Here is a 26,200-nt window from a genome sequence, read left to right as displayed (position 1 = left end):
AAGTAATTCCAGGTGTAATTCCAGTCTGAGCCTGCATCCAAAGACTTGAGAACCTGGACAGTCAATGACTTTCAGTTTGAAAACTGTGAGGCTCAAAACTCAAGAAGAACAGAATTTCAGCTCAAGTCTAAGAGCAGGAAAAGACTTAGGTCCTCACTCAGGCAGGTGGACTTTTGTTCAGACCTTTGGTTCTATTCAGATCTTTAACTGGTTGGATGAGGCCCACACACATGTAGAAGAGCAATAAGCTTCACTTAATCTACAGATTCAAATGTTTCTCTCATCCAGAAACACCCTCACAGATACATTCAGAATAATGTTTGGCCAAATATTTGGAAACCCCAGGTCTAGTCACAGCTTTCTTCTTTTCTTTGCTATGCAAATTTCCTCAGACCACAAAGAGTGAACAAAGACAATTATTACCCACATATTTGTGTCTATTTGATGAAATTCATCTTAGAAATGCCTGGCTCTGTCTCTTACCTCTGTCTTCTTGAACAGCATAATCGGCCCACCAGAGCTAAGATGCTCAACATAATGATGTTTGAAATCTCTAAATTAAAAGCAAAATGTTTCCATTTTATGTCATGAGAAACAGCTGTGGTTTGTTAGTTTATAGCAGTGTGATGGGAAAATGTTACATAAACTGATATTTCAGGTAAACATTCCCAAATGTTTTATTGACTATTTTAGGGAAATTTTCTTCTCCTCTACCCTGTTGATGCTCTCTGGCTGGGCCTAAGAATTGAGCCAACAAAATAGATTAACATGAGAACAACATATAAATTTTACTGCATGGTTTTTATGTGTCCGTGAAAGCCTCAGAAGAAAAATGAAAACCCAAAGAAGCAGTTGAAGTCAAATGCTACTTACTATATTGGACAAATTGGTTTCAGCTAGGGGCAGTTAGTGGTGGAAAACTAGATAGATAAGGGTTAGTTTAGGAGGGTCTGTTTGTATAGACTTTTCTTGACCTTGACTGTCTGTCTTTGGTGATAAGAATGTCTCCCCTCCTCTTGGAGCAGTGAGTGCATCTTTTCACTTCCTTTCAGAAGAAAAGGAAAGTCAGAGGGTCCTTGTATCTGTTGTTTTCCAAGTACCTTTAAATTCAATCAATATGCTGGAATGGCATATTTTGGGGTGCCCAGCTCTGAGCCCCCAACCACCTCTATTAATATCTTCCCACAAATAAAGTTCAATTATAAAAATTCCTAGAATCAAAGTTCACCCATTTTACAGAAATGAAAAAATGCACATAGAGTAAAATATGACTGGTAATGTTCCTTGAATTCAATATTAAACTGAGAACATTACATTGTTTACACTGGAAATGGTAATAGCTTTGTATTTTGGAAAGAGATCTGTTCTAGGAATCGGACATTTTGGTTTCAAATGCTGCCCTTGAAAAAGTTCCTTGAAAAGTTGAGAATTAAGTGAGAGAACACATTGAAAGTCTTTGCATATTCTGATTTTCTAAATGCATTATTCTGTAGCTTTAAGGATGTTGTAGAGGAGAAATTTTGAAATTATCTTGCAAAGTTACTCATCGTGTCACTACTTGGCATTTTCTGTCATTCTTATATTTACAGATTAGATAATTTTACAATGCAATTACAAGATTCTGTAATGATTTTTTTCACTTATTCATTCATCAACCTATTAATTCTTTAAATACACACACACAAACACTTTTACACATAAACACTGGGGGAAGGAGAACATAGTAAGTATTATGAAAAAAATAATAGACATGCCTTTGAGCAGTTTACGATCTGGTAGAAAAGGAGGATTAAACAAATGTAAAACTGCAATGGAGTAATTAAATAAGAAGATTTCTCCCAGCCAGAATAATCAGGAAAAGCTTCTTTTGGAAAAGAGCATCTGAACCAAGATTTATCTGACAGATGAATAGAAATTAACAAAGGGAAAATTGCAAAGAAGAAATGTTCATCTTCAGACACAAGATATAGAACATAGCCAATCATAGGATGATTGAACATGATTGAAGATGTAGAACATAGCCAATCATAGGACAGAAAAACCAGAAGGGGTAGAAATCAGGTCAGAGCTCATGAAGGGCCTGTTTTAAATATCATATTGGGAATTGATGGGAAAGGGAAGGAAGAATTCAGATGAGTTCAGTTGGTCATGAGAAGTTAAGAGTACTGGAAAAAAAAAAAGCGGGGGAAACTGTGGCTTATATCCAGAGAATCATGAGGCAAAGATAAGCAACCAGTGTGGGAAGATAAGCTCACAGGTGTGGAAAGGTGAGTGGAGACAGCCCTGGAGGTCAGGAAGCTCTCAAAACTGCTACTGACAAATAGGAGTCACCAGCAACCAGGCTGCTCAAGCTCCCAGACTGTCACTCAGCTGCTGACCCCTCAGCACTTAGCTCTCTCAGGGCTGCCCTGTCATTCGCTCCTTGCATAAGAAATCATTCCAAGAAGTTCTATAACGTGAGTTTTGTTTAAAATCACCACTTATCGAGAGACCAGGGGAGTCGTCTTTGCGTCTTAGAACCTAGTTTCTGTTATTATTTGACTAAAGAAAATTCTCTTGGCCCAAAAGAGTTGATTAAAGTCACAAAGAGGCCAGAGAACTGCCAAACAACCCACTACTGATACAAATGCTTTGCAGTAGACCTTGAAAAAACATTCCTCCTGGATCCAGAGGTACTCCACAGGGACTCCATTCACAAGTCTGCAAAAAGTCCTACAGGTTTCTTGGGTCTCTCATTTCTGGGCCAGTTTTCCTTCAGACCACAAATGAATCCATCCCTGGAAAAGGGGGTCATTTAAACCTTTGCTAGAATACTGGTCTCTCGATGAATGGTGATTTTAAAGAAACTCACGTTATAGAACTGCTCAGAATGATTTCTTATGCAAGGAGCGAATGACAGAGCAGCCCTAGAGAGGTAAGTGCTGAGGGGTCAGCAGCTGAGTGACAGTCTGGGAGCTTGAGCAGCCTGATTACTGGTGACTCCTTATCGTGGATCTTTGGGGGTGCTGAGCAAAGAAAAGAGGGTACCCTGTTTGACCCTGTACCAAAACACAACTAAGCTAGCAATGCCTGCAAAAATGAGGGGTTATATCCCTTCTTCTTTCCAGAAACAATCAGAATACACTTAAAGAGACTGAATGTACAAAAATTATCTTTTCTGACTGTCAGAGAAGTAGTTTTCAATTGCCTGTTATTGGTCTTGCCTCACTGACCTCACTCTTTAACCTAGAAGATACTACCTCAGAAACATGAAATTAAAAAATCAAGGAAGAAAAAGTAAAATTAAAGATAAGGAAAGGAAGACAAGGCCAAAGTAACATCTTCCTTTTCTCCCCTATCTCTCCCCATAAAATCAAGTTTTCAGAGCAAAGGCTCAAAGGGTATGATTTATTGGGGGCACAATGTATTCAAAGGAGACTAGTTCAAGTGGACAAATTAAATCATCTAACATATAAGTAAAGTCACAAGCCATAATTAAAGTCTAAATTAAAATTGCATGTATCAACTATATGCTAATCGTGACCCTCATACTTACTCTAACCCAGGTAGACAATCTGTGATTTCACTTTTAAATTGAAATGCATCGTAGTTGGACAGAAAAGTCATCAGAAAGAATAACATGATAATTATACAGTAACACACTCTCATCCAAAATAGGATATTGATCACAGGGATGGGATGATGCACATTTCTTATGCACTAATGCACTTCAACACACCAAACATGCATGATAGATTTGGAGTAATTATATAGGAATTGACAGCACATTTATCACTGTTTATGGTTATTTCACAGCATTGGCATTTCCATGAATTATGGCTTGTCATCTCATGTGTATACAAATGTTAAATCATTTATGGCAACAATTGATCACTAACTGTGGCATATGCTGAAGGGTGGCGCCTATAAGACTTTCAATTAAAGGAATGAATTTGGTGTTTAGATTGTGCAATTAATTTGACAGGCATGCTGCAAGTTTTAAAGGTGGCTCATATTTCATTCATTTCGTTGCTTTCATCTATAAAATGTTACTGAAATGAGATAAATAAGCATGCTGAGAGTGTGAAGTATTTTTCACAAATAACCTTTGTTGCAACTAATCTCTGGGAGGAATAGATCTGTTGCTCCACCTGCAACAATATTTTGTTATCCAAGTTTCCAGGCAGCTAGTAAGAGTGCCTGGTTACTAATTCTCTAAAATCAAAGTGAGGAAAAATAGAATGGTGGGAGAAAAAGACAAACATAAAAGTCAGAAATAGGTGGATACAAAGACAGGTCAGAGAGAATGAAGGAAGCTCTAAGAGAGAACAGAGAGAAAGGGGAAAGTAAAAGAAGAGAAAATTAAATTTGTGAATAAAAGTTCCACTCACATTTGATTTAATTCAATAAATACTTAAGGCACATCTATGAAGGGTCTATTATCCTAACCTTTGCCAAAATCAAGGTATTTATTGAAAGGTACTTTGGTGCAATTTTTCTGTTCTTCTTACCATCATCATTTAACTTCAAGAATTTAATTCCTTGTTCCTACTTTACCTTCAGAGACTTGTAGCCATTAGCTAGCTACATAAGTTTCTCAGCTCTTGATTTCCTATGCGTGGATGCTAGATTAATAGCCCTAGAGTTGTCTCTGAAAACAGTATTTCTGATTTCTGCTCTCAGTTACCTATAGGAAAAAAATCAACTCGATTTAACTGTGTACTTCATACACTAGTTGGGGGCGGGGGGGTGGGTAGGAGTAAAATGAAGACAGTGGATATAAACTGGAGCTCAAAAAAAAAAAAAAAACCCACACTCTTATATTTACATTTGCTGATGTACATGGTATAAATACTTCCATGATGACTGAATTAAAACTACCATTACCATTTGATGTCACAGAACCTTGAGTTAGGAAGAGAATTGTGTAATTGCTCTTACAAGTCAGTTTAAACTGATTTCAACACAACCCTAAAGGGGGATACGAATTAAAAGAAACACAGCCTTATGCCTTCCAGAGAAGAAAAACCCGAACATTATCCTAGTGACATAACCTAACATGATATTTACTTCTTCAGCTTTATTATCATATGTATTACTTATATAGTCCATCTGTTAACTCTCATATGAATATCACACCCCACTCACCCTAACTGCACCCTAAAAGTTTAGAGGTCAGAGACAATATTCTATACTCTTGTGCACAGTCAGTAGCCACAATATAACACAGTACCTTGCACATAGTAAGCACTCAACAAATAAATGAGGATAAGGATGAAGATAAAGCCCTGAGTGATTTGCTTCTGTTATCCAAGCTTGGCAATGCTGTCATCACAATCCACTTTTATTCCAGCTTCTGCTTGAAATGAACAAACTCAACTGAATTGTGTGCCATTGGATATTCCCCTGGATAGAGCTACTGAATCACTATTTTTATTATGTGAGCTGAGTTATATTTTAGAGAGAGCCTAGTCATTTTATTCAGCTTTGGCCAGTGTATGCTGTGTAACAACCACCACTCAGTGGCTGACAAAACAAATATCTATGTCACGGCATGTTTCACCTGAGCTCCAGGTCCCCTGTCCTCTGTTCCACCTGCAGGTGGACTGTGTCTCTGCTCCACTGTATCTCCATGACATATCCAATCACTCAGGCTGAAGAAGTAGCACTTAAGTGAAGTGTGACGGGCTGTTCTTGTATCTGGCAGAATGAGCAATGGGATGACATGGGGATGGACTATATATTCTCTCACAGGAAAGTAGATATTTGAAACAGTAATACAGACTAAGCAAACTGATCAGGATGATCAATTACCTTTTTATCCTTTCTGGGGCTATATTGTTCTTCTGATAATACATAAGACTCTGGAAACATGGTAAAGTCTTGGGGGAGAAAGACTGGAATGTTCCTAAATTTCTCCTACAGTAAAGTTTGAAGCAAATCTAGAGTAAGACTTAATGTTAGCATCTTCCAGGAATTTGATTCTCACTAGTTCCCTTATTCTATAACCATGGGGAGAAATTAGGAGTTTTGCCAAGTTTCCTCCATCATAAGAGAAAACCCTGGGAAGCCAGGAAATCTCTAGCCAGACCCCAGGGAAGGAATCAGATATTTCCAGAAGGGATCCTGGGGTTTTGTCCTTTAGCCCCTGACTTGACCCTTCTTGGCCTCTTACTGTCAAAAGGAATCCAATACCCTGTCCTATACCTGCCTCCGGACACAGGAGAGGAACTAGGATGTGGCCTTCAAAGTGTTACCTGAGCTTACTTCCCCACGGAAACTGGGAGAACAAAAAAAAAAAAAAAAAAAAAAGACTTAATGTTAGTTTATAAACCAATCCTTACTTTATAATGGACTACTGAATTATTGTTGCTTAGATGTTCCAGAGTGGAGAGGATATGAATAGGTGTCTGGAGAGAGTTTGCTCATTAGTCCATCAGGGATATTAGTCTGTTCATGAGCATTTAGGAGCCCTCAGACCTCTGCAATCAGGACTTGATAATATAGTTGCACCTTATTGTCATTTAGAGACACAGCATGAAAATCAGTCAAGCCTTTGAGTTGTAAAGTTAGGCTAGTTTTTCTAGACCTTCCTTCTTTCTTAATGTAGGTATTTGTTGCTATAAATTGCTTATAACTGTTATTGCTGCATCCCATACGTTTTGGTATGCTGTGGTTTCATATTCATTTATCTCAAGATACTTCCTTATTCTCCTTTTGATTTCTTCTTTTATTCCATTGGTTATTTGGGTAACTAAATTGTGGTGATCATTTCACAATGTATATGTATGTGAACACCATGTTGTATACTTTTTAAAAAAATCACACTGTATAACCTAAGTACATAACAGATTGATTTTGCAATTATGCTTCAATATAGTTGGATATATAGAGATGTGTGTATATATATATATATATATATATATAAATACATATAGATGCAATATTATATATATAATAGCACATATATACAATATAGTATAAAAGTTAGACAGGAAAAGCTGTAGTAGCAACCAGAAACCACAGTTCCTGATGATACTGCTGAAAATTTACCTGCACATCTTGCTCTGCTCCTATTGGTTCAATAGAATTATATTCATATATGTGCCTGCTTTATTTATTCAGTCTGTTAAAGACTAGAGATTGAAAACATAATCACATCAGTACTGAGTTAAGAGGTGGGATAACCAGAAGTTGCCAAAGCTACCAAACTAGATAGGAAAATAAAATACGCCAGAATTGCATCATAAAAACAGTGCCAACTCTTCAGAGCTTCATCCACAACTTTTCACAATTGGCAAAATATACACTGTTTCTGCTCTTTTCGAAGTAGAAAGCACTCTATAATTATATGTAAAAAGAAAACATCCATCACTCACGTCACAGAGGCCACCTCTTTCTGCTGAGTATTCCAACAACATCCCATACCACAGTCCCAAGAGTCACTCTCAGAAACAGGTGCAATTCTGAGACCAGGTAGGGTACAGAGCAGGGATGCCTACAGGAACAAATGATTCATCTTATCCTCCTGATCGATGTGGCACCAAATGCATCCCAATAAGTCATTAGGTTTTTAAAAATTTCTCATAGTAAATGTATATCATAAATGAACAAAAGTTATACATCATAATAAAATCCCTTATTTTGAAATACAGTTTACAACTTTTACTTGTCTCCACTAAATACTAAATAAATAAGAAATAAAAGTAGGGCCTCCCCTGGTGGTGCAGCGGTTGAGCGCTGGGCTGCGAAGCTACCTGCAGCCTCTGCAGAGCCGGTTCAATCCCCGGTCACCAGCAAGGGTCCCACATGGCGCGCAGACCTCTCCTGCCGTGCCCGCTGCTCCCCTCAGCAGTGTATTTCGTCAGTCTGCCTGTTCTGCTCCCCGCTCTGGCTCTGGTGAATTCTCTCACCCTCCCATGCTTCTGACTGTACCCAGTACTTGTATAAATAAATAAATCTTTAAAAAGAAAAAAAAAGAAATAAAAGTGAAGGAGAATCACCTGGATGCTGGTTTATCTCTGTGGTGTCTTACACCACATTCCTAAGTCAAAAAATATTTTGCAAATGCAACACCTCTGCAGAAACTCCACTCATCCTCAGACCTCTCCTAGGTGATTAAGAAAATTACGTCCAGGGTGTCTGGAGTGCTCTGTGAATCAGCACCTTGTTTGCCATGCAATACAGGCAATTTTATTCTCCCCTGGCCCCGCTGTGTATGGATTCTGTGCCCTGACTGCCAAGTCTAACAGCAGGAAGTCTGCTGCTGGCAACCTTCAAAAATAGTCTCCACACCTGCCCTACCAACTCTTGTCATAGAGTGCCAAAATGCCCACCAGGCTGCCAGTGCCCCCTGTCAAGGACTGACATTTGTGCAGAGGGCAACTGTGTCTGATGTCCTGAGTCCTGTTATCTGTGCCCAATTCCCTGTTTCTCCTCCTAACAAATGCTACTGGCATAGTCTTTTGTTGCTGTGAAATTTTCTGGCATGTACTCTGCTGATGCTTTGATTTTCAGGGGCCCAACTCTGGCAATAGTCTCTTGGTCTTTCACTGCTGCCCAAACTCAGTAGGACTGTGGCACAAGCCCATGGGGATAGTTAGTAGACAGCACATTTTTCACAGTCACCCATATGACTGCTGAACCTGACTGTGCCTTCTTTCTAAACATGGAAGCATTAAGAGTGGCAATCAGATCCTATGAATTATTTTTTAAAAGACTTATTTATTTATACATAGAAGAACTGGGGTGTAGGTAAGTGGTACTGGAGGTGAGAGGATTCACCAGAGACAGAGTGGGGAGCAGAACAGGTGGATCTGCTGAAAATACACTGCTAAGGGGAGCAGCAGCCGAGACAGGAGAGGTCTGCTGCGCCATATTGGGCTAGCTCCCTGGCCAGGGATCGAACTCAGGCCTCAGTGGTGACAGTGTGATAGGGCTGAGAATTAACCCCTGTGCCACCCGGGAGACCCAAGATCCTATGTGTCATAATAATGTTTCTAGGGGTGATATTGCAGAGAGTTAAAAAATATATGGTGCTCTAACTGAAGTTCTATCTCTGGGTCAAATGTAGCATGGCAAAGAGTTGGTCAATGCGATTGTAGTTTTTACACAGAAATATTGTTGTCATTTGAATATATAATAAAGGTCTTGGTTGCAGATTAAACAGAATTCATTCTGGGCATGTTGAGGTATGGAAGAGGAAAGGTTTTCTCTACTGCTGTACAGCACACCTCAAAGGACCTGTTCTGATCCTCCTCATTTTAACCCTCTGTGGTGGGTGGAGAACTGAGTCCCACATAGGATCTGGTTGCCACTGTTAATGCTTCTGTGTTCAGAAAGAGGAAGTGGAAATGTTTCTATTTCTACCTAAATGTCATGTACAAATTATGCTGGATGGATACCTGTGATGAGAAGAAAGTTAGCTATGGTTAAAAAAAAAAAAAAAACACCCTGAACTCTCTCTCTCCATTTGAAAAGCATATGAAATATATTTATGAGATGCATTAAAGAGTTTATTTTGCTAGTGTCCAACTCTAAATGACCATTTCCCATGTTCTCTAGGGTATATTTTTATAACAGTATCAATTTATTATAAAGGTCAAATTTTTTTCTTTTTCAAGTTCTTTCAAGTGGGTTTTTAAAGCCCATTTTCTGACGTATTTAAAATTCTAATAAACTGCTGCAAAATTACCTGGAAAGCCCCATGGGATTTAAAAAAAAAAAAAAACATTTGATGCAACATGAACCTAGGTTGCAGTAAAATATCATTAAGAAAAGGTCAGTTCTGGGGGGTGGGAGGGAAAGAACAAAGGCTAAAAGCATCAGGCATCTTGGAAACACTAGAGTCAACAGCATTGATTCAATGCTGTCCTTTTAAGCATGAAGCTTGAGGTTCTTAAGGGATGGTTTTCCAAGAAAATGAGAACACCCATCCTCTGCAAAGATCCATCTGCTATGGTCTCTTTTGCCAATCATGTTGATCAACAGTCACTTCATTTTATTTCTTCTTCACATTCTCATAGCTCAAAGATGAAAAGAGCTTTTCTATGTCAAGACCATTTTTTAGTGATGTTTGCCACTACAAACTCTATTCTGATACAAAGTGCTCCAATAAAGAGATGTGTTGGATGAATAAAGAGTATGTTCTTGTCCCACTGACAAGTATTAAAGTAAAAAACTCCATCAGCTAGAACACTTATCTGCAAGACACCACTAATGGTTTTGACATTCTTTCCACTGAGTTTTCTGAACAAGCAAGATGTTTCATTCACAAACAGGCTGGAGTTTTCGCCCTACAACCCGCCAACAATGGGTCAGGGTGGAGGGAAAGATCATTTACTGGTCATTTGTGCCTGAGTGTAGAGATCTCAGTGCCACTAGCCTGGCTGAATGTGTCCTTCTTCTTGGGAATCTTCCTTTGATGCCATACTTGTTTCCCCAGGAGGGCAGCCTGTTCAGATCAGCAGAACTCTAAATTTGGGGGGGGGGGCGGTCACTGCTTTCTTTTCTTAACTTCTTGCTGACTTACTTGCTTTCACACAGAGGTCTGAGATTCCTGGATGCACTTAGAAAGACAGGGACAGTGCATACAAGTTCTGGGACCATAGGTCTATTTCCAGCCTGAATTAAAGCTACCCTGTCTGCCTTCCAGCCCAGTTCACACTTTGATTATTCATAGTGTAAATGCAGCCACAGGCCTGCCAGTAATCCAGCCATCCTGTCCAAGTCTTGTCCTTCCTACACAATTTTTCTCAGAAGCCTCAGAGAAGCAGTGGCGATTGTATAGAAAGATTTTATAATTGTATAGAAAAATCTGCATTATGACTGAGGCAATTACATTCTAGCTGATCCCCTTGCTAAAAAAAAAAAAAAGAAATTTTTAAATGACGATTTTAGTATTGAGTCACTGTAGATTTTGCAATGGATGGTAAGACTACCTTGCTTTTGATGTATATGCCTGTGAACTTTGTCCATGATGGACGTCACAGGAGTGGCTGTCACAACCATTTCAGCAAGGAGACAGGTGGAATTATTTTTTTAATCTCTGTTTTGGTACCTTCTGATCAACCATGGTGGTGGTTCAACATCCTGTTAGTGAACTGATATCACCTGGACAGCTACCAACCAGGGAAACATAGGAGGAAACTGCCAAAATACCACGGCCAAGGAACTGTGCAGAAAGCTCCACTTAGGCATTTTACACAGTTAAGCCTGTCTCAGCACTGGCAATAGATTTGCATGGAAAGGTCCCTAAGTCCTTTGGCCTAATAACCAGTTCATACTGAACACACCTAAGCCATGGAGGAAAGAGCAGCCAATTCCCTAGAGAAAAAATTGCAGCAAAATCCTGTCTTGTCTACAGAAGCCAACAATAGTATCTCCCATTTGTGGCCCGAAATCCACCTCCCTGCCGCCACTATGCAGATAAACTGTGTAGGAAACCATTCCTGAGACTTAATAGAGGGTTAAGAGAGGGAAGTCAGTTTAGTACATGGGAATTAGATCAGTAGGGGGTTCTCGCACCTTCCAGCTGCTATGAGAATTGAAGCAATGACTCTCAAGAGTGAGAACGCATCAGAATCACCCACTGAAATACAGCTCGTTGGACCCTAGAGTTTCAGATTTAGCTGGTCTGGCTTGGGAAGGCCAAGATCTTGCATTTCTAATAAGATTCTAGATGCTGCCTCCTGAAGCCCACAGGCTAAGAGACACCGAATTAAAGCACGAGGGAAAGGCCTCATTCTGCATGGGGTAAACCAGCATCTGCTTGTCTAGTTCCAACCTTGCCCTGTCTTCCCAAATATCTATTCAGCCTCAAAAACATCCTCATCCCCTTCCCTGTTAACCCCTTTCTTGGGGAAAGTGTGATTCATCAATATAACCTCAGAGGGCCTCCCCGGTGGCGCAGTGGTTGAGTGCTGGGTTGTGAAGCTGCCCGCAGCCTCTGCAGCGCAGGTTCGATCCCCGGCCACCGACAAGGGTCCCACATGGCGCGCAGACCTCGCCTGCCGCCCGTTGCTCCCCTCAGCAGTGTACTTCGGTCCTTCTGCCTGCTCTGCTCCCCGCTCTTGCTCTGGTGAATTCTCTCACCCTCCTGTGCTTTTGACTGTACCCAGTGCTTGCATAAATAAATAAATAAATCTTTTAAAAAATATATATATCCTCAGAACCTGGGGTTTGGGCTGACTTTGTATTCGACATTCAATTTTAAATCATCAGTGAAATGATATAGAGTCATTTAAAATATCAGAAGTAATAAGTGCTGTGTACATTATAGATATATGTATGAATATGTAAATCTATTTTTAATCTGCTTTGGGTGACATATACATACATACATGCATATATACTGATATATGATACACACATGTATCATTTATGTTAAGCATGAAATAGACTGCTATGTAACAACTACACCCTAAAATAGGGTGAGTCATCTAGGGTGAGCTAGGCAGCTGTGACCCCTAAGGTAATTCAAGAAACCAAGCGTCTTCCAATTTATTGTGCCATCATCTTGTTGGGTATTGTCTTCATCTACTTGGTTAAAACAGTTCACCCCTTGCCCATAAAAATAGTTTACAACCGTGATTATACCCCAGGTCCACTGGCAGGGAAAGAGGAACTTTAGGACATGGGAAATGCTCATCACTTCGGACACTTTGATGCGTTACCACCTAAAGGAGTAGAGAAAGCTGGGAAATAAAGTCTCCATGTGGGCATTGATGTGCTAAAATTTAAGGATTCTGTTATTAAAGAGTCAAAAGGAAATGCACACGGGGATACAAATAGAAGTCTCAGCCATAGGAGATCACTAAAGCCTCTTGGTGAACCTGTCTCCCTATATGTAAAACACTTTTCAACTCTTCTCCCCAAAATGTATAGCCCAAAGATCAGTCCTGTTACTGACTCCACCTCAAAAGCAGGAGCACAAGAAGATGAAAAGGAATTCCAGGGAGAGCAGATCATATTAAGGAATATTACCCTGAAGCTGCACTTTATCACTTTCATATCCCAGTGACCCACATTCAGTCAAGTTCTCAGCAAAGGTTGGAAAATACAGTTTCCAGCTTGTGGGGGTGGTGGGGTGAGGGTATCACGTGTTCAGCAAACTCCCAGGCTTTTGACTGAGTTCTTCTTATAAAACAATTTGGAGTCCACTTTCCTAAGGGGAAACTGAATTGCAAATCACTTCTATATATACAAATATGTGACGTTCACCTTTTATCGCTCACACTGCCTTGCTCATTGGAGATGTTCAATGACTGTTGGCTGAATTATTTTCTAAATAGAAATATGAATAGCAGGGCCTCCCTGGTGGCGCAAGGGGTTAAGTGCCGCACTATGAAGTAATCCGCAGCCTCTGGCAGCAGGAGTTCGATCCTCAGCCGGCCAGGGAGAAACACACATGGCGCAGCAGACCTCTCCCGTCTCGCCCGCTGCTCCTCTGCAGTGTGTTTCGGTCAGCCGGCCTGTTCTGTTCCCCACTCTGCCTCTGGTGGATCCTCCCAACCCTCTCATCTCTGGCCTGTACCCCACTTTTTGTATGCATAAATAATCTTAAAAAAAAAGAAAAATGAATAGCAGCATAAACACGTGGAAGCTAGGTGTGTAAACCAGAATAGTGTCATACTTTCAAAATAACTCAAAAACTATTTGAGTTTGCATATTTGAATATGCAAACATACCATATTATGTCTTGAGCATGACATCAATCAAACTTCTAGTTGAGTTAGATTAATGTAACATGCTCAGAGTTTTAGTGAAGTGAGTATTACTGTAAACAGAGCCCTTTGTGATATACTATCAGGTGAATAAAAGCTGTATCATACCATTAACTACAAAGGCATCTTTGAAAATTCAAATTCGAAAATAGAAAGGTCAGAAATTTTCTTATGATGATCTGCAACATGAACATCCTCAGATAACATGGAGATAGGCAGAAATAGTTATCACCGATCAAGCATTCACCAAGCACTTACTAGCTGATTTACATGTGCTGCCTCCCAACCAGTTTCTTCTGCCTCCCAACCATTTTACAGCAGAGGTACCTTTGTCCTTATTTCTAAAATAAATGAAAATAATAAATTAAAAAATAAGTAACTTTTTTTTTGGACATTGAAATCACAGGTGTTTCGTAATATCAAGAATTTATTTGTTGAGTGTTTAGTAAGTTAGTGGAGTAGATAGGGAAAGTCTCACCTAATCAAACATTTGGGGCAATAAAGACTAATGCATAATATAAGTTCTTTGCTCTTTTTTAAAGTCTCTGTGCACAGGCCTGATAACTTTATTATGGAGAAAGAATTCTGTCATGCTATTATGCTTCCCAGATTTAATTCTATTTTTCTTTTTAACTGAGGGCATTTACATAAAAAGAAGATTTTGTTTCCAAAGAGTTTAGCAGTTTATGTAGTGCCTGAAGTCAAGATTCTCCCTTAGGGTGTGACAATTACTTCCCTCATAACCAATTGAGAAATGAGATATAGAAAGAAATTTGTGTCTAAATTAATGGCTTTTAAAAGTTTCTCAGGGAGTTGTCAGACAATTCTAAACAGTTTTATGTTCCATATTAATTTCCAACGTGGAAAAATGATAAAACTACATGATAAAATGATAAAACTAAAAAGGAAGTAAAGGGAGCTCAATAAATTAAATTTTGTCATCTAGATATAAGACAAATTTTTAAATTACAGAAAAGTATTTAAAATAGGAGTTATGGTAATAAATGCAGCAGCTATTGCTGCAGACAAGCTTGGGTTCCAGCTTAGTGAGCGATACCATGTGAGATGGTCTTTCACATAAAGGTCTTTAATATCGGGGCCATAGGTCCCACCAAGAAGTGAATATAAGATAAAGATTTATATATCACAGTTGATCAAAGTTCAACCACATGAACACAAAAGCAGGCATGCATACCTTGTGATCCAGGTTCCCCCATTTTGCAATTATAGAGGACTAAGTGTTCTGTCTTTTGTAAAGTACCTAATGTTCCTAGTAGGTGGTATTTAATAGTTCCCAATTTTTAAAGATTTATTTTATTTATGTCATGCATACAAGAGCTGGAGTTTAGGCCAGAGGTGGGGGGGTGAAAGGATTCACCAGAGACAGAGTGGGGAGCAGGACGGGTAGAATGACTAAAATACACTTGAGGGGAGCAGTGGGTGAGGCAGGAAAGGTCTGCTGCACCATGTGGGTCAGCTCCCTGGCAGGGATCAAACTCGTGCTGCACTGATGTGGATAGTTTCATAGTGCTGAGACTTAACCCCCTGAGCCACTAGGGAGGCCCAGTTCTTATCTGGCATTATTTAGAGTATGGAATTGCTCTTGAACAATTTGCCATCATTCTGGTTAAATGCAAATATGTGCTGTGTACCTGAGCTCATATTTCAAACACCCCTTTTTCATGACTGGTCTAATTCAATGTCTAAGCATGCGAGCATCTTCAAAATTTTATTGTTGTGACAAGTAATAGCCCTATGCATGTGTAACTAAGAGGAAATTGTGAAGGTAAATACTGAAAAGAACCATGTATTAACTAAAGAAAACAGATCAATCAATAGGGTAAAAACATGCTGTGGATGTTGAACAGAAGAAACTAGAAGGAATCTCAGTTGATCAAGATTTGATGCATGTCTGGGGCTGCAGTTTATGCACCCTGTCCAGAAGGTTCCAGAAGACTCTCAATGTGGAGGCACAAAGCCTAAAGCAGCCAATATGAGAAGGTATAAAGTTAATGATAATTATTAAATCAATGGGAGTACAGGCAATTAATATTTTATGTTTAATAATTTATACTAGCAATTATAATCTTCATGAGTTAATGATTAGTAGTAATAAGTTAAAGAATGATTTATGATACTAAATAAATTAAACAAAAATTAGAACAGAATTCTAAAGAATGATTGGCATATGTAAAAATAAAAAAGGTATAAATTTCAAACTGAGTCACAGTCCTAAACCATGACTGGAGAAGAATTTTGTGTCTTCAGTGCTTGACATAGCCCGTGACACATCCTAAGTATCCAATAATCTTGGTGAAATGTACCGCAGGTAATTGGGTCACTTAACACAATTGAAAAACCAGAATAAGGTCTCATTTTCTTGAAAGTGGAAGCTGACCGACAAGCAATGAAAGTAGGAAAGCATTTGAGAGCAATCCTGGGGTTTTCAAATCCCCTACTGGCCCAATTCAGAATTCTCAACTGGTTATAACACCCTCAAGAACAATCACCATTACCATGACCGGCGTGGAGAGGGTAGTGATATTGGTTTCTAGAGGAGAAAGTCTAGGGATGCAGCTACACATCTTCTAGTAGACAAGAAGGCCCCACAGCAAAGAATGGCCAAGTTTATAATGTCAACAGTACCTGATTTGGGAATTCTGGCCTAAGTGAATGGCCTCCTCTGCTTTTTCTGGCAAATTCCTACCCATCCCTTGAAGTCCAACTCAACTGTCACCTCTTCTCTAGAGTTTAATTGAACTACCCTGCCCCACACTGCTCAAGAGAATTGTCTCTTCACCTCAGACTTCTGTTCCTCAGGTACATTTTACCTAGCTCTAGTATAAATAGCACATTATCATACACCATTTTTTTTTGTAATTTTATCTATACATTACTTTAGCTGACCTGAAATAATAAAAATACCATCATGAGTTAAGCATAAGGTATATAACTAAAAAGTAGCAAAGGTCAATTGACCTTTGCCAAGCAAAGGTCAATTCCACTGTCAGGTGTGTCCAGCAAGTACAGAGGTGAGAAATATTTGGTGGAGAATAACCATTTGTACTTTTGGATCAGAGAAGGTGAACATGTCCATGGTCAGTCTGGAGATCCCTCACTGAGATGAGCAGGGAGATGGGAAAGAGGCCATTACTATGGGACTGGCATTGGAGGCCTTGGGGACCCTCAGGAGAGTGTCCAAATGGGACAAAAATGCTTGGTCAAATCTGAGCAAAAGGGAATAGGTAAAATTAAGTGATGTAGTCATTAAATAAATGGATGAAACAAAAGGATGAATAAACAAGCTTGCAGTCAAGTGTTTTCACATGTAATGAAAACCCCACAACACACCATGGGGCATGGGGAGGCGGTGACACTCAATCTAAAGAAACAGAGGAAGAATGGTTAGGAGTGGGAAGCCTTTCCTTGGTTCCAGAGTTTGTGACTCTGAAACCGGCCTGAGAAGGGCATATCCAAAGTGCCACAGGGAACCAGGACGAGGCAGTGGTGAGCCGAGGGGGTGACCAGAGAGATGGGCAGGTAGGGAGTGCGGGAAGCAGCTTGAGGTCTGCTATCAACCATGAGTGATGTCTCGGGGGGGGGGGGGGGGGAGCAATCTGGAATTGCCTGATAATTAAGCTCCTGGTGGGGAGCCAACAGGATTCAGGGGAGACCATGTCCTGGGAACCAGGAGCCCCAAGCCAACCCACAGAGATGTTTAGATGTTTAGATGCTTAACGGGATGGTAAAGTCTGGGCCAGGTTGGGCTAGTTAGAACCTTGCCTCCAAAATAGAAGTGGAGTTTTATACCTAAGAGATTGGTAAATTCCAAAATAAGGAACATTTCCAGGCTTCTCATGGGAGTTTTAGAAGAATGTATCACATGTCTTTGAATCCAATATCTACAATGACCCTAAAAGGCCTCATTATCTTCTCAGACCAGGATTCCAAATTAGGGAGTCCTCGAATCATTTAGAAAAATATTATTTTATATGTAGAGTGATTATCTTATAGAGAGAAAAAAAATAGACTCTGATAGGGAAATAAGTAAAATGTGGGAAAAGTACTATTTCCCCAAATGTAATGCATAATTTTTGTGCTATTTGAGCCACTTGCCTCAAAATTTGAAATTACTTCAAAAAATAAAGTCCAAGTCCACTTATACTGCCTCCTGTGGGGTAGAGCACCCCATAAAAATGGGAGAGGAGCTGTCTTCTGTAAGTTTTCTGCCAGGACCAGCACTTCCTGAGCATCTCACCCAGGGGTGAATCAGGTGGGTGTCCTGGCTCAAAGCTGGTCCCCCTGTCCAAGAAAATCCAAAGTTCTCTCCATGTCTGCCATTTTCCCAGGACCATGCAGGTAAAAAGCCCTCACTTCTATTATAATAACACAGGTTGAGTGCATTAAATTGAGTGATAGATGCTGCATTAACCAGTAGGCTAGTTACCCAGAGAAAAATAAAACCCTCCAGAGTCCCCACCAAATAATCCCTTCCCTAATCTCCCAGCAGGACTCTCCCCTCAAACTCTATTTTAAAAGTTCCTACTGCAAATTAACCATGTATGCCTGAAAATATAGAAGAGCTTTCTCAAATTCTAGTCCATTTGACAAAGCTCCAGAGCAAACTGGCCTCCTACACTGAGGACTGAAGCTGTAATTTTTCATGTGCCCTGTGACCGCACTTGTATTATGACATTAGAGGCAGTTATGGATGCTCTTAAACAATAAATTTTCTAATTCTTTCACGCAGCGCATTTTCAGCCAAGTCCAAGTAGAAAGGAAGAAAAAGCTGATTACCCGTGGCCGGTAGCTAGAATCATTTAAGCTAAATTAATGGGCTCTATAAATAACTTTGTCCTTCCTTTAATTAAAAAAAAAAAAAAGAAAGATTGTGAGATTAGAGAACAATCAGAGGAATGGCCTATTTCCCTTGTCAGGTTGTTAGAACTTGAAGAAATTTTAAATGAGTTTCAGGGAAAATATAACAACCCAATGTATGCGAAGGGGATGAAATAAGTCCTGTTAGCTAAAATTCCAATACAGCCAACATATTCGTCAGTTCTTTTTTCTATAGCTACTGATATTGTATTGTTCAGTTCTAATGTCCTTACTTTTTCTTTACCAGTGAATTAGATTTTAGGCTTTGTGTGTTGAAGTCATTGATTTTTCCACTTTGAATAATTTGTAAATCTCATGATAAAGAGGATTTTAGGACTCCTCATGGAACTTTTAGAACATATCAGATGTCCTTGAATCAGACCCTAGATTAATTGTGAGACTTCGTTATTTTATGTACCAATCAGAAAGAAAAATTCTGTCAGTTAAATTATGACATAATGCTTACCACTGAATTTTATCATGTGGACCTTGAAGAGGCTCTTTGAGATGTAGTCAACACAAATTTTATCATATATAAACTAGGGACATACATCCAAGGATTACATAAAATATGTCGGTTAATGTGTATTCCTAAAACTTGATGTTCAGTCTGACACTTTTGTTAGTACTTTTGAACTCAGAGTTGTTAACGCCCGTGCTTTTCTATACAGTTTTGCTGACATTTGCAGTATTTCTTAAAAGATTCTACAGATGAACTCAAAGTGTTTGATGTTAAACCTAAAATGATCACAAAGAGTTATAGCACCCCTTCTCCCTGCAACCACTTGGTGCTTAAGGGGCAAAAAAGGGCCCTACCACTTTCTCTGGGATTTGCTTCCAAGCTGCTGTCCATTATTCTGCAGTTTTGGATAATGACCCTTTTGCTGTTTGCATAGCTTATGCTATAACAACTATAGCAACTGGGGCCTGATCACGAGCAATCGGTTGATGCTGCGGATTATAAAATGCAACCAAACAAGAAACATGAAAATTTACATCTTAGAAACAATCAAATACACTTTGTGGTCACTGAACTCCCTGAGCTGGAAACTTACTCCCTGAATTGAGAAGACTCCGATTTCACCTCAACTGAGAACTGAAACCCAGAGTTTTGTTCAATTAGTCTCTTAGCAGATACCTTGAATTGTTTCTTGGTTCTTCTTAAGGAGCTTCAACTCCCAAATTTGTCATCTAGAAGGTGAATAAGATAGTCATTAATCTGGAGAAGTCTTAAGCTCCCTGTGGATAATGTGCACCTTAATAGGGAGTAATGTATTATGATACTCCCAGAGCTTGGTAAGACTTTAGAGGGGAGGGCCTCCCCTGTGGTGCAGCGGTTGAACGCTGGGCTGCGAAGCTGCCCGCAGCCTCTGCAGCGCCAGTTCGATCCCCGGCCGCTGGGCAAGGGTCCCACATGGCGCACAGACCTCTCCTGCCACCCGCTGCTCCCCTCAGCAGTGTACTTCGTCAGTCTGCCTGCTCTGCTCCCCGCTCTGGCTCTGGTGAATTCTCTCACCCTCTCATGATTCTGACTGTATCCAGTGCTTGTATAAATAAATAAATAAAATCTTAAAAAAAAAAAAAAAAGACTTTAGAGGGGAAATAAGTTTGAGCAAATGAGTGGGTGGCAAGAAAAAGTTTGGATCAAGACCTTTGGGCCCTCCCTCCCCCAACAGAGCAGGCAGCTGTAAGAGGTGTTTAATGTAGGTGCAGTCGTTACGAGGCAAACCCAACAGGAAAGGGGATGAGTCAGTTTGTAAGTCCTACCCACATGTGCTTAAGAATATAGGACAAGATCCAAAACCAGATACACAGAAAGAAACAAGAAAAAAAATATTTCAAAGAATTTATTTACATTTGGAGTGACGAAAGCCAGACATAAAAGAGAGAAGAAATAAACACATTGGCCAGCATGTGTTTGCACACCATCTGTCCTGCCCATAAGCAGTGTCCACAGTGCAGAGAACAGGTGCAGCTGGAAGCCAGCCTACAAAAAAGCGGCCCACCTGTGCTTTGTCTTTTTTAAGTCCATATGGAAGTTCTGCTCTACCCCTAGTTCCCAGCAGCCCATTCAGGTAGTCAAGAAGGGGGGTCGGGAGTGCTCCACTTTTATCATCAAGCTGGCTATGTTCATCACCCGCTGGCTCAGAGATTGTCCCCCCTATTCATCTTACACAGCAGACAACAAACTCAACCCTAGGCATGGAGGAAGAAGATAAAGGAGAAGCTGGACCACACAGGAGACAAAGTCTCCTTCATGGGATTCCACCAGCCCGACAATCAGACAGCAAATATTTATAGAACCTCTCACAGATGCAAGATGCGAGCTGTGGTGCTTCTTCCAATTTTGTCTCACAACCATCGTGCATCGAAGACACAGCTGGCTATCCCTTAATTTCATGGTAACTCTTCTTTTTTCTAAATCTTACTCTTTTACATTTTAATGATCAATTATTTTCCCTCCTCCCTTACCCACATTAACAAACATTTCTCAGGGCAAATCATACACCAGAACACACAGTGTAGCCATACTTTTCAGCTCTGGCTTTAAAATTCTTCAAAATCAGGATTTTGAGGATGTAAGTGACATTGTAAGCTTTCCACCAAATTAAATTTGTCTCACAATGTGTTTTCTATCCTCTACTACAGGACAAAGGCTGCTTATATTAATGGGAATTAAGATTATTCATCTAAACAGCTGACAGTTGTCCTGGTTTAACTTTGAAAGACTTTGATGGTCTTCTTTTATTTAGTTAATTCTTCTAGAAATGACCCAGCATTGAAAAAATTAGGCACTTTGTGTTATTTTTCCTTTGCCAGACCAGAAACTAGGTTACTGCTTCCCAAACTCCACATCAGAAATACCCACTGATTTTTTTGTTTGTTTTTTTAAGAAATGCTTCTTGCTTCCCTTCACTGTAGTTGTATAAATTGCTGGTGCTGTGCTGGATATAGGCCATCTCTCTAGCCTGCTGAAAAGATGATTAGACACAGCATAGGGTATGCTGGCTTTGCTATGAAGTGAGCCCCTGCTCACAGAGATGGTTAAGGGCCTGGGGTTTGTCTGTTCTGTTTTCCTACAATCTGGTCACTTGAGGTTAACTTGGTAAGAGCTCCGTTCATCTCATTTCACTGTTTTGGTTCCTGGCCACATTCTCCTGCTAACTACCTGCTTGGTTCACTGGTAGTTGACAAATGAATCTTTCTCAGCCTCCAGTTGTCTCTTTTAAGTCATCTTCTTGTAGTTCCTTACAAAATCATTTTTCCCTTGAAGTCCTCCATGTTTTGTGCTGTGTTGTTGAAACAGTCTGAAATTGCTAACTAGCTACTGTTCTGTTTGTTTGTCCTTAAAGCAATCTTGAAAAGCCCTATCTGCATCTTCAACTTGAAGTTTAGAAATACTCATGAACAGTTCATTGGTTTGTATTTATTTAGGTTCTTTATTTCAACTATGGTAGACATAGAAACCAGAGGATGAATTTTCCAGGAATACTAGGGATTCTGTGAAATAGACATTAGTATTTACATTTCAGGATGTAATTTTTGGGCAGTTGGATAGCTGAAGCTTTTTGATTTGGTTTCCATAATGTGATCAGAAGATATTTGACAGAATGAGCTTTATAGCCTGTGGATTGTTTTAAAAAGGAAAGTAATAGGAAATTGATCTCATGATTGGCTATACAGGTTGAGCCTGGGACAAGATTGTGTTTATGACACATCAGCAACAAGTTCTTCAGTAAAGTTCCTTTTTATACTGAATGACAAAGGAGTCCAGGGCATACAATGGAGAAAAGAAACTCTCTTCAATAAGTCTAACCTTAACCCTAAAAAGCAAAAATAAATAAATGGGGCCACATCAAACTTAAAAGTTTCTTCATTGTGAAGGAAACTGTCACTAAAATGGATAGACAACTTACCTACTATGACACCTAAGTGTGGCAAAGTCCTGACATCCAAGATTTACAAAGCATTCAAACAACTCAACAGTAAGCAAAACCAACCCATTCAAAAATGGGTAGAGGAGCTTACTAGACTCTTCCCCAAAGAAGATATACAGATGCAAACAGGCATGTTAAAAAATGCTCATCGTTCCTTATCGTCAGGGAAATGTAAATCAAAACCACAATGATGTTTACAATAGCTAAGCTTTGGAAACAGCCCAAATGCCCAAAAATAGATGACTGGATCAAGAAGATGTGGTCCATATACACCATGGAATATTACTCAGCATTCAAAACAGATAAACACATGCAATTTGCAGCAACATGGATGGCGCTGGAAGGGATCATGCTCAGCGAAATAAGCCAAAAAGAAAAAGAAAAATACCGGATGGTCTCACTCATAGCAGGAATCTAGAAAACTTAAATAAGGGACCAGGAAAATGAATAACTATAAGAAAGTGAAAATCAAAATCAACAAAAAACTATGAACCAGAGACACTTTTTGGGGGGTGGGGGGCAGGAGGGGAGGGATTGGGGTCAGAATGGGGGGTTTGCAATTCTATGGGGGAATATAAAAATAAAATTTATTAAAAAAAAAAAAGTAAAGTAGAGCGTACTTTTTATTATTTATTTATTTATTTATTTGTTTATTTATCTATCATTACAGATTGTATATGTTTTTGTGTAGAAGAGCTGGGATGTAGGCCAGAGGTATGAGATGATTCACCAGAGTCAGAGTAGGAAGCACAATAGGTGGATTTACTGAAATATGCTGCTGAGGGGAGCAGTGGGCAAGACAGGAGAGGTCTGCTGCGCCATGAGGGTCAGCTCTCTGGCCAGGGACCTAACTCAGGCTATAGAGGTGATAGTGCTGGAAAAAAAAAAAAAAAAAAAAACCACAATGAGATACCACTTCACTCTTGTAAGAATGGCCCATATCAAAAAGACCAGAAAGAAATTCTGGCAAGTGTATAGAGAAAAATGAACTCTCATACACTGACAGATTTACAAAGCATTCAAACAACTCAACAGTAAGCAAAACCAACCCATTCAAAAATGGGTAGGGGAGCTTACTAGACACTTGACATTATGGGAATGTAGCCTGGTCCAGTCCCTATGGAGAACAAGATAGAAGTTGTTCAAAACATCAAAAAGAGATCTACTATAGGCTCCAGTAACTCCACTCCTAGGTATCTCCCTGAAGAATGTAAACAAAAGGGGTACATGCATTCCGTATTCCCTGCAGCACTGTTTACAATAGTCAAGGTACAGAAACAATCCAAGTGCCATCAACACCTAAGTGGGTTAAGATAATGTGGTACATAACCATGATGAATACTATTCAACTATTGATGGAGAAAGATGATGAAATCTTGCTATTTGCCACAACATGGATGGAACTGCAGGGGATTATGCCAAATGAAACAAGCCAGAAGGAGAAAGACAAATACTGGATGAGTTCATTAATATATGGAATATAAAGCAAAGGAACTGACAAATGTAAACCAAAGCAAACCCTAGAAATGGGACTGCAGAACTGAGACTACCAGAAGGGGAGGAGAAAGGGTGGGGAGTTAAGTGGTGAGGGGTCCAGTGAACTATGGTGGAGATGATGGGGAATTTAGTGGTGGAGATAGAGTGGTAACGTACATTTGAAGAGGTTTAAACCTATACCCCTAAATCATATACACTATGTAAACCAAAATGCCTCAATAAGCCAACATGCCTTAAATAATACAATTTAAAAATTAATATTTTTTTTAATCACCAGGACTCTAGAGGTTGGCATCTCTAATTGGCTGGACAGACTGAGATTGGGGCAGGAATGTGCTGGGCCCACTGACAGGCATTCACTGGACATGCTTTTAGTGATTCACATGCTTAGGGAATGCACCACCTTGGAGGGGGCTTTGGATGCCAGTTTGTTTTGACCTTGGCAATCTAGGATTGACTCCTCCGTGAGCTACACAATGCCAACAAGGTAATTGATGCAAGCAGTCAATCCTTCCTAACCATATTCATGGCAAACATAAAGAGTGAATATATTCCCCATGTTGTTTTAAAATAAGCAAATCAGCAAAGGTAAGTTAACCACTGATTAATATCCACATACACAAAGCAGTATTGAGGTACATTAACTGTGATGCCAGCAACCATGGGAATCTTTAAAGTCAGATGATGGGGTTCTTGACAAGCATTCTCACCCACTGGCTTTTTGTAGCAATCAAACTGTTTGTTTGACACCAGAGAGATGGCTGGACAAAGGTACTTGAGACACATCCTAAGGACCATTTGCCAACTGCTGGGTTCTGTGTGCAGAGGCTTCTAGTCAAGAAATTAAATTTCTCTGACAAAAGGGAAGAAACGAAAATGTTCCTAGCGTAAATATTCACACTGAGAATGCATATCTAAATGCTGCAAGGCTGGCTTAAGTTCTAATTTTATCTTCCTCTACTACCTACCCTACTCTTCAGAGTGGGGTGAGGGGAATTTATCATTTGGGTTTATGTGCAAACTGTAATCCCAATATGAAATCATGTAAAGTCACTTAGAAATCAAAGTTAATGTTAAGGAGACACGCTATCACTTCCCCCCCAATAGAAGCTAATGAATCATTGTGAATTTATTGTGGTAGAAAGACAGTGGCTGCTGGCAATTATACTGATGAGCAGAAATCCTCACAAGTGGGTACTTTAAAGCAATTATTTTCCATTTTGGTTCTAAAAAAGCCTCTGAGTACAACTAAGCTTTGATTACCTGGAATCTGAAAATATACATTCTCAGAGGGGTATTTGCAATGATTATTTTAGTGAAAAGAAAGTAAACAGCTACTGTTTGTGAAAGCTCAGTTATAAGCCTCTTTAAAGTTTAAAATATGAATTGTGCAAAAGATGGAGCTTGACTTAATGGACAAGTACAATATTACACTATGTTCCCAGTTGGAAAGAGTTGAGAACCTAGTGGGTTCTAGGGGATCAAAAGGTTGTTCGAGCAGCATTCTCTGAAGAATAAACTTAAAACTCATAAAACCAAAGTCGTTTTTGTTTCCAGATGCTCGAGCCCTAGCCCTAAGCCTTCTTCCTCTTTTTCTTCTCCATATTCATGAAGAGTGCCATATCAAACAACGACAGAAGGTAGAGATCTCACCTTATACAAACACTGATTCCTTCAAAAGAAGGAAGTCAAAGGTCGTCTAATGAGGGGATCAAGTAGAAGGACATTTGCTGTCTTTTTCAAATCTGGAAAGGTTGGGGGTTCTAATAAAGGGTTATTATGCTCCTTTCTGTCTAATTCAAGTTCAGTGTTACACAATGGAAGTCGAAGGTCACATTTTAAAAGAAGTAAGGACAGTGGAGCAAATTAAAGACATGAAGAAAACAAATGTTCAAATTCGTAAACTCAGCTCCTAACTCCAGGTCTAGGATGGGCACAAAATCAAGTTTCTGACTTCTTGGACATAGTTTTCCCTCAAATGAAGGAAGTCTGAAGGAAAATGCAGATGATGCACTTCTATAGCTGAGACACAGGCAAGAAAAAAGAGCAGTCTGGTGAATCGCATGAAAAGCTACTAAACCCAGAATCAGCTCCAGGCCCAGCACACTTCAACCAAGTGCCAGCAAACCTGTGTGGATGTGACCTCCCCAAGGGCCCTTCTCCATGCTTGGACCAGTCGCTGAT

This window comes from Talpa occidentalis, unplaced genomic scaffold, assembly GCF_014898055.3.
Source record: "Talpa occidentalis isolate TD23 unplaced genomic scaffold, MPIMG_talOcc4v2.1, whole genome shotgun sequence".
Taxonomy (NCBI): domain Eukaryota; kingdom Metazoa; phylum Chordata; class Mammalia; order Eulipotyphla; family Talpidae; genus Talpa; species Talpa occidentalis.
The sequence above is the reverse complement of the archived record's forward strand: the minus strand, read 5'-3'. Positions refer to the sequence as shown.